This window comes from Notolepis coatsorum (assembly GCF_963971535.1).
Source record: "Notolepis coatsorum genome assembly, chromosome: 19".
NCBI lineage: Eukaryota > Metazoa > Chordata > Actinopteri > Aulopiformes > Paralepididae > Notolepis > Notolepis coatsorum.
In genome coordinates this window covers 65,526,205-65,537,157 of record NC_140183.1, presented here as the reverse complement: position 1 = coordinate 65,537,157, position 10,953 = coordinate 65,526,205, and positions in this window count along the sequence as shown.

The window sequence follows — 10,953 nt, the reverse complement described above, 5'->3', positions numbered from 1 at the left end:
TACAGTACACCTCCTATCTATGTTGGGATTATGTTTGGTCATGACAAAACAATAAAAATCGCTTCGCAAAATATGAGAGCGCGCCGCTGTCATTGAAGGGCTTCCTACAACAGAGCACCGCCGCTGCTGCTGCTGAAGCTGTATCAAGCCGGCGGCGGTGCACGGACGCCGGGGAAAAACCACCGCGTCGCCCCGCTGGCGCTTCAGGCTCAGCAGCCTCCACGGGCGAAATAACATATAACGTTACAGTTCCACACTGATGTACAGTGAGTGTCTAATATGGCTGTCGCGAAGTCATGCCTCTCCCTCTGAAAGCCCATCCACGCTGTGTATCATAGACTACGTTTCGCGTTCCATTGATTAACGCCATTACCTGCTGTGCTGTAGGAAGCAGAGGTACAGTAAGTTACAGTAGGTGTAGGTTACATGTTTAATCAAAGCCCATACAATTTTTTAGATGAATGATTGTGGATATAATATAGAAAACACATCATTATGATATTTGAAATATTATGAAAAATTGTATGGGCTTTGATTAAACATGTAACCTACACCTACTGTAACTTACTGTACCTCTGCTTCCTACAGCACAGCAGGTAATGGCGTTAATCAATGGAACGCGAAACATAATAACTTTACGCTTTCTAGTTCAGCGCATTTCATAACTGTATGGGCTTTGTTTATACACGAGTGCGAATCTGGTAGTCTATGATACACAGCGTGGATGGGCTTTCAGAGGGAGAGGCATGACTTCGCGACAGCCATATTAGACACTCACTGTACATCAGTGTGGAACTGTAACGTTATATGTTATTTCGCCCGTGGAGGCTGCTGAGCCTGAAGCGCCAGCGGGGCGACGCGGTGGTTTTTCCCCGGCGTCCGTGCACCGCCGCCGGCTTGATACAGCTTCAGCAGCAGCAGCGGCGGTGCTCTGTTGTAGGAAGCCCTTCAATGACAGCGGCGCGCTCTCATATTTTGCGAATGCATAAACTATATCCGCCATAATTTAAGATATAGTTTATGCATTCGCAAATATGAGAGCTCTGTCAGCGATTTTTATTGTTTTGTCATGACCAAACATAATCCCAACATAGATAGGAGGTGTACTGTATGTCCACTGCTACCGCAGCTGAACACAAGTTGGTTGGAACGGCAGCCTGCCGCTCGCTTGCCGCTCGCTTGCTCCTTGGATTTAATTTGGGACGTGCGCTTGCCTGCGCGTGGGGGCGGGGGGGCGCGGCCAATCAGAGAAAAGCCGAACACAAGTTGGTTGCCTTTAATATTCAAGCGTGAATATTAAAGGCAACCAACTTGTGTTCGGCTTTTCTCTGATTGGCCGCGCCCCCCCGCCCCCACGCGCAGGCAAGCGCAGCCGTCCCATGTCCCAAATGAAATCCAAAGAGCAAGTGCGGCAGCGCGGCAGCGCGGGCAACCAACTTGTGTAGTGTTGGGCTGCTGTTCCAACGCACTTGTGTTGGGCTGCGGTAGCAGTGGAGCGCTGCTGACTGATTATTATGTTTCGCGTTTTTAACAACCAAAGTTAGATTCACTCGTCACTGTACATGTATAAACAAAGCCCATACAGTTATGAAATAATAAACACTGACTATCTGACTATTACTAATAAACACTGTGTTAGGACTATAAACACTGTTAGGACTATCTGACTCTTAATAATAAACACTGTTACAGACTAGTGTTAGGACTATCTCGATTCACGCGTCACTACTGTAACTAGAAACTCTGGGTGTCACTGTACATCAGTAACGTTATTTCGCGTTTTTAACGTCAGCGGGGCGATGCGGTGGTTAGTCCCCGGCTTCCGTGCACCGCCGCCGGCTCTACTCGGTCCAGCTCCAGCAGCAGCGACCGTGCTCCGTTGTAGAACGAAGCCCTTCAATGACAGAGCTCTCATATTTTGCGAATGCATAAACTATATCTTAAATTGTGGCTATGTGTCTAATATGGCTGTCGCTTATCAATGACTTCGCGACAGCCATATTAGACACATAGCCATAATTTAAGATATAGTTTATGCATTCGCAAATATGAGAGCTCTGTCATTGAAGTGGGTGGTGGCAGTGTAACAGCGTTCACCCTGATGTAAAGTAGCGATTTTTATTGTTTTGTCATGACAACCCAATTACATAATCCAACATATGTGTAAAGAAACAACATATTCCAGTTAACGGTATATTTTTTAATGATTCATTACAGTATAAATTAGGTTAACTGGAGCTGTGGAGGCTGCTTGTTGAAGAGCCAGCGGGGCGACGCGGTTGTTTTTTCTCCGGCTTGCGTGCGCCGCCCGCGGCTTGACTCGGTTCAGCGTTCACCCTGATGTAAAGTAGCGATTTTTATTGTTTTGTCATGAAAACCCAATTACATAATCCAACATATGTGTAAAGAAACAACATATTCCAGTTAACAGTATATTTTTTAATGATTCATTACGGTATAAATTAGGTTAACTGGAGCTGTGGAGGCTGCTTGTTGAAGAGCCAGCGGGGCGACGCGGTTGTTTTTCCCCGGCTTCCATGTGCCGCCCGCGGCTTGACTCGGTTCAGCTCCAGCAGCAGCAGCGGCCGTTCCTCCGTTGTAGGAAGCCCTTCAATGACAAGCGCTCTCATATTTTGCGAATGCATAAACTATATCTTAAATTATGGCTATGTGTCTAATATGGCTGTCGCTTATCAATGACTACACGACAGCCATATTAGACACATCGCCATAATTTAAGATATAGTTTATGCATTCGCAAATATGAGAGCTCTGTCATTGAAGTGGGTGGTGGCAGCTTACTAACAGTAGCGATTTTTATTGTTTTGTCATGACCAAACATAATCCCAACATAGATAGGAGGTGTACTGTATGTCAAATGTCGGTCATGTGGTGGAAGTGTTTAGTACAGTCACACAACAGAACACAGCTGTAGAGTACAGTCACACAACAGAACACCGCTGGTTCGACCAGCGCTTTTGCCGCGTCTCTCTTTGCGCGAGGGCGTGTGCTAGTGGATTGATTGATTGGCCGTGTGGCCAATCAGAGAAACGCTGAACGAAAAGCTGAACACAAGTTGGTTGCCTTTAATATTCACGCGTCCGGGTCATAGTACTAGTTCAATGGTGGCCCACTAGGTGCATCACAGTTAGCCTATATAGCTCCGCCGTCCCTGCTGCCTACAGTCAGGACCACTACACTGACGTTAGCCTATGGTTCTCTCCTCTTTGTGTGCCCCCGTCCTCGCGGGTGTCCTGCGGAGGAGCTTGTGGACGCGACAACAGCGGCGGCTGTTGTTAGCTCATAGCTATCGTGAACCACTAGCCTTTACGGGCTCGAGCACCCTACAGCATAGACATCTATATTCTATTATAGATATCTATGCCCTACAGGCTGCCACCATTGTTGCCGTTGTCGCGTCCATGGCCCCCCGGCAGGGTACCCGTGGGGACGGGGTGTACAGAGAGGAGAGAACCATTTTGGGTCGGCCGTTCATGCCGGCCAGCGAGCCGGATGTCGGGATATTTTGTTAGCACAATAGCTACCAAGCTAAGCTATGTTAGCTACTAACGTTATAAACACAATATGTGTACAACGACACAATGATTTACATTATTACAAATATGGTAATGTGGTTGTGGCTTTAGAGATGGGTGGTGGCTTTAGAGATGGGTGGCTATAATCACGGAGCAATAGTGTTAGGTGAAACAGATACATTTTCATTCGGCTAGTAGTAGCAAGCATATATCAGTGCCTGCCACTAGCTGTGTGTGACTCTCAGTGCCCCCTGGTGAGCCCCCTGGTGCCCTGCACCTGTTGTGACGATCATTTCGATTACACACGCACGTTATGAACCATTGATTAAAATATGCACGTGCGTGGTGATTGTGTTGGGCAGACAAAATGTTTGATAAAAACGCTAAAACTGGGTCAATTTCAATACTTTTTTTCCCCATTCTTCATGAAAGTCACTGTTGGCCTAGTCCACATTGTTTATTGAACAAAAATACAACAGAAGGTTTTGTAGATACAGTACTGAATTCTGCCATCCGGACACATGCAATTTGACATATGATTATAGAATATAAAATATCAGGCCTAAAATGGTTATGCGGTTAAAATGCGATTAATTAGATTAATTTTTTTAATTGCCTGACGGCACTAGAAATAACCTTTTTTGAAGTTTATTTGTGCTTCACTTACACTTATTTTGTCTCAACAGTTTGGATTGAAGTTCCGCTTCATCAGTTGCAACATTTAGCCTATCTGCAGATTTAGGACAGGTTAGTCCACATGTATACACAAGTTTGCTAAACACCAATACCTTACTTGTTGTCATATCCATACACATGCACACACACAGAACTTCCTGGAATTGTTAGATGGAACATGAGATTTGAGGGAATACTTAACTTCTGAAAAATGCCTGGTCATACATGTAAATGTAAGTCCTGTGGCCTGTCATTCAAATCGCTTAAACGTTATGTTGACCATCAGTTACTTCATAGACATGAAGCAAACAAGCAATTCCCTTGTGGTGTGGCTGACTGCAAACATCAGTTTCTGAAGTATACTGCTTTGAAAACACATATGTACCGTGACCACAGGACCATCTCTGCTTCACAAAGAAATTATATAGGATGTTCATTCAAATGCGAGGCCGCAAGTTGTCAGGAGCAATATACTAATCTCAGGGATGTCATTGCACATCTGAAATTGCATATATTGAAAAAAGAGACAGTAAAATGTCCATTTGCAAATTGTGACAAAACCTATAAAGTAAAATCATCATTCACTAGCCATATCGCACGGTTGCATATGAATCAAACAGAGTTGTTTGTAACCCCTGGCCCTACACAATCGCAGTCTACTCAGGATTCCGCTGAGGTGCAAAGGGATTTAGATGAAAGTCATGTAGCAAGTTCATCTGACGACATGCCAGATGACACTGAAATGAGAGCCCTGTATCAAAAAAATCTATGCCTTTTTTACATGCGTCTGCAGGCTAAATGCCTCATTCCATCATCAACAATACAGATTATTGTTGAAGAAATTGACAGTTTGAATGATACGTGTCATCGGTACACTAAGAAGGAATTCAAAAAGTTAATGGGAGCTAAAACAAACTTGTCTGAGACTGATATTGACAGTGTTTTGAGTATTTTGGGAGAAGCAGATTTGCATTCGCTGTGCAGCTCTCACCTTTCCACTGGGCACAGAAGAAAGATGTTCTTCCAAAAGAACTTTTCATATGTGCACCCACAGGCTATTTATCTTGGCACAGACGAGAATAGAAGGGAGTGCTATGCACAATATATCCCACTTCAGGATACTTTACGATCCATGTTAAAAGACCCAGTTGTGTGGCAACAGTGTGTGAAGCCACAAAATAATGCTGCTTCTACTAATGTGTTCACTGATATTTGCGATGGATCTGTTTTCAAGTCCAACGACTTATTCATGGAGCCAGGTATAAGCTTAAAGCTTATCTTGTACCAGGATGCATTTGAGGTAGTGAACCCTCTTGGATCATCAAAGAAGAAGCACAAAATTGTAGGAGTTTACTTTACACTTGCCAACTTTGAGGCCATCTATCGTTCTAGTGTTGACAACTTGCAGCTTTTGCTTCTGTGTCCTGAGAGGTACTTTAAGTACTTTGCACATGAAAAGTTGTTTGCACGGATGCTGTCAGATATTAGAGAACTTGAGAGGCATGGACTGGTCACTTCATCTGGCCAGGTGGTGCGGGCAACAGTCGTATGTATTCTGGGGGACAATTTAGGCTCTCACTCGATCGGTGGCTTTACTGAGAATTTCAGTACTGCAAGTCACTGCTGCAGGTATTGCTTAGTCCCTACAAATAAAATGGACAACCCGACAGACCGGTTTCCGGTAAGAACAGTTGAGACCTACAAGGAAGCACTGCGACAACTACAGGACTCTGAGGCAACACATGTAAAGGGACTCAAGTTTGACTCTGTTTTCAACTCTCTTAAGTATTTCCATGTATGCCAGCCAGGGCTCCCACCATGCATAGGCCATGACTTGTTTGAAGGCGTAGTAGCCTATGACCTTACCCTTTACTTGAGGTATTTTGTAAAGGTGAAGAAATGGTTCACATACACACAGCTGAACCGACGAATCGCACAGTTCAAATATGTGGGTTCTGATGCTGGTTCTGCTCCTTGTGAAGTAAGTATAAGTGGTATGAAGATTGGTGGTCAGGCGGCTGAGAATTGGTGTCTTTTGAGACTTCTACCAGTGATTATTGGGGATAAGATGTCGGATACTAAGGATCCAGTGTGGCAGTTACTGATCTTGCTGAAAGAGCTTTGTGAGTTGGTCTGTGCCCCCAAGATATCTGTACCTCAAATCTGTTTCCTCAATGTTCAGATTCAAGATTATCTTGAAACAAGGAAACAACTATTTCCCACAGAGAAACTCAAACCAAAACATCACTACCTCGTCCACTATCCCTCTTTGATCGTGAAACTTGGTCCGCTCATACGGTTGTGGACAATGAGGTTTGAGAGCAAACACTCATACTTCAAAAGATGCATAAGGAGGACACAGAACTTCAAAAATGTGTGTAAGACACTTGCAAACAATCATCAGCTGCTTCAGTCATATCTGAACTCCAGCTCTTTCTTTCCTGCAACTTTGCAAGTAAAAAACATGTTTCCTTACCACACTGACTTGTACAGTGACCAAGTGCGTGATGCGGTTAAAGCAAGCTCGCTCCCACATCCTGAGTTGGTGTCCACAGAAGTGCAGTGGAAGGGTACCCTGTATAGGAAAGGCTATTTTCTATGCATTAAGAATGAAGAGTCAGTGGAATTTGGACAAATTGAGCTCATTCTGATGAAGGAAAACAAGTGTGTGTACTTCCTGGTGATACCACACTCGTCATCCTATCTGGCAGAGTATGGCCTCTATAACCTTGGAGAAGCAGCTAGACAAATGGTTTGCATCAATGCTGAACAGTGTTTGGACTTTTATCCACTAGCTGCATATAGTCTATGTGGAATGACAGTCCTGTCCCTTAAACACAGTGTTCTGGATCAGTAGCTTACTGAATTCGCTACTGACGATATATGGGGTGGCTGATTAGTTGGGGAGGGGATGGGAATCTCAGTTATATTTGATCTTGATTCTTGGGAGTAATGATTCGATTCATAATTGATTGGGTACATACATTCTAAATTCTAAATTGCTGCACGAGGCATATATAACATGTAGTATAGGCATCCAAATCATTCTCATACACACACACACACACACACACACACACACACACACACACTGAGGACAGACTCAGGCAAAGTGGCAGGATAGGTGTCAGCAGTTGGGCGTTCAGTGTCTTCACACACTTCCACACACTGCAAGGAGGAGCTGGCATCAAACAGCTGTGCCCCTCAGCCAATGGCACCCCAGGTGAGCCAATAAAAACAGACGTATTTATTTAGCATTGAACTACCATCCTAAACAGCTTTCATTACTGTTTTTTTTTTTCCTACTTTTTCTGCCCTTTCTGTGATTTTTCTCCCCATCCCAATTTACCTCTTGTGCCAATTCTCCCTCCCCTGTCCTGATTGTTGCTTGCATATGCCCCCCACTGGTCGGTTGTAGGGAGGATCGAAGCCTTGCATCACATGTCCCCTCTGATACATGTGGAGGCAGCCTGTCGCATCTTTTCACCTGCTAGCTTTTAGCTAAATCTGGGCTCAAGCTGTGTTTATCTTTCTTTGTAGTCATGGGTGACCTGGCCAGTTACATAAATGCCGTGCTTCCAGGCTCTGGACTACAACCTTTACTACTGGATTTACTTGACGGCCTCGGAGTGACTAGTGTGGACGATCTACAGTTTTTGCAACCGCATGAACTTGAAGGTGTACTGAAGCCGGTGGAATCCAGAAAGTTACTTGCTCATGCCAAGCGTAAGTGAAACATTGACTGTCACTCTATTTGAGCATGTCTTCATTTTTATATAGTAGAGTGTATGTCAAACTGACTTTTGTTTAACAAAATGGGATTAATAAAGTATCTATCTTTAGGTTACAACCGCAGAGAATCGGAAGAAGATTCCAGTAGCCCGTCTACAGCCTTTCCTGCCAGTTCAGGCATTTTTTCTTCTAGCGGCAGTAAGTAAAACCATTGTGCACACTTTCCTTTCAAATGACAATACTTGAGAGGTCTGTTACGACCAGAAAGGAGATTGCACTGTGCTCATTACATAATTAGCTGCTGCCTTAATGAGGTACACATGGAATGAGTTCAAGTATTAGGGTTCTAATGGGTTCTCCTATTAAGGGGGGGGGGGGGGGGGTAGGCTCCCAGATATACACAGTACATTTCACAGAGTAAATTTTACTCAAACTGAGTAAATTGTACTCAAACTGAGTACATTTTACTCAAACTGGTTTGGGTAAAATCTTACTCAGTTTGAGTCAAATGTACTCAGTTTGAGTAGAATTTACTCTGTGAAATGTACTGTGTACTTTTTTTTTTGTTATAACCTCTGCATTTGTCATGTCTCGATGGTAATCAATAAATTATGATGTCAAATCAAAATCCATAATGGATAAGGGGTCAGGGGAAGATTTACCTCCACCCAATCAAAACTCAAACCAGCAGGTTTAATTGGACGGCCTAGTTGTGCGTCAGAAGCCGAACCAGAATGCACCTATCATCATAATCTATTGATTACCATCGAGACATTATGACAAATGCAGAGATTATAATAAAAAGTACATAGAAATCTGGGAGCCTACCCCCCTTAAATACACTGATTTAAGCTTCAAATGTGAGTTTCATATTGTGGGCTCAATTTGTTGCCGTCTTCACTGTTAACATCCAACCATGGTCGCACTGAGTAGTGTACTTGCAGAGGTGGTGGTCCAAACAATATGATAATACTCCTCTGTGCCTGTTTTGAAAATAACGTTATCATTCACTACCATTTTGGACCCCTCTACAGACTTTCCCAACAACACTCCAGACAGAAATGCGGATGCGCTGTTTGACTCCTGCTCGCCTACAAGCTCCTTGTCACCTCCGTTCACGCCAAGACTATGCCCCATCACAAATAAACGTGCGTACATTTACCATGTATACTGTTGGGGATGTTGAATTCAATTGGTAAATGGTCGGCCCAAAACTGTTCTTACTGACTATGTAAATGTGTTTAAAAAAAAATAAACACCTGTCATACAGAATGGCACTATTCTAAAATGGTTCAATGTATGTTAAAAAACAACACATGAATTGAAAGCAGACATTCTGAACTTTTACCTCATAGTTCATTGTTTCATTTAAAATATAAATGATATTGTCTCAGAGGCAAAACAACCAATCTCTCATATCTGTGCTAATTATGGCTTACTGTATTCCAGGTCTGCCGATGTCCTCATTGTCCTCCACCAATGAGTGCTCCATCAGCCGTGAGAAGGGAACAGCAGCACTGGACAATAACTGGCACTTCAGTTTCAAGATACAGTGGAACATCATGCCGTCGAATATACAAAAAATATTGGAGAATGAAGAGCGGCCAACGGCGAGGGATAGAAGAGAAATAGTCAGGTTGATTTCCGCAGAAATCCTGGTTGTCTGCAAACATCCTCAAAAGAAACATTTGAATGAAATTGCCCGCAAGATGGTACAAGAGTATCCTAAGTCATTCAAGGATGTGATTGAGGATCAAGTCATAGGTAGTGGCTACGATGCTCTAGCAAAACAACTACAATGCAGAGTGGACAACCACAAAAGGATAGGTCCACCAACGATGACTCCCAGCAGTGTTGACAAGGGAAAGACACGAAGGAAAATGTCTTATGGATGTGTGAACCCAGAACCTCAACTGCGTGCTGCAAATGACGAATCACAGAGGAAGATGAAAGAGGACCTACATAAAATGTTTGAGGAAAATGAGAAAGATGAGAAGAAAATAGAAGCATTGATGACTAACATGTTTGCCTCCCAGAGAAGAGATGTCCTAGATGAGAAAGACACACGGACTTTGAAAAAAGAATGGCCCTATCTTTTCAACACAACTGGCTTGAAGGCTCATTTCAATGAACTGACTGGGGTCCAGATAAATGAAGAATTCCAAGAGGCCATGAATGTAAAATACAAAAGAGTCCTGGGATTTTTCAAGTGTCTGCGCCCAGAAAGAGATAGTGTTGCAGGAAAACTCCAACCTCAAATCCAGGCTGCGGGTTGTGATGACTCCGTTGGGACTGTGTTACTGCTTTTAGCTCACTTCAAAGAAGACCAAAACAAGATGCTCATAAATGTTGACGATACCGATCTTGCAGCAGATGTGAACTCTCAGGATCTTCCCACAACCCCATGCATATTGCTGTGTGGTAAGTTAAGTAAAGGATAATGTATAGCTATACTCTGTCATTGTCGCAAAATAATTGACAGACACTGCGTTCTGGAACACCGAGGCACAGCCGAGGTGTTCTAAACCCAGTGAAGGTCAATTATTTTGCGACATTGACAGAGTATAGCTATACATTATCCCGCTTATTACATGGCTAACTTACTAACAATATACCTAATTCATTTTACACCATCGACAAGATGAGATCAAATGCAGACTCAGTTGTTCTGTGGCTCCTCTGTCATCGCCGGCACCCGGCAGGTGTGTGGACTTGATTGCACTGATGTAGTGCAGTTGTGCATAATGGTAATGCTTAGCTTTCATGACTGCGATCAAAATGCTTGATTGTGATTGGTCAATAGCGCTCTGTTGCCCCTGACAGCGGTCATTATTGCGCGTTGCCCATGACAGCGGTGAATTATCGAAAAATAAATGTTTTTTTTTATCTACTTTTTCTCCCCATTTTTCTATTTTTCTCCCGTCCCCAATTTCGTATTGTCCAATTACCCTACCCTTCCCCCTACCCTCCCCTGTCTCGAACGCTGTTAGGCCATGCCTCCCACAAGCCG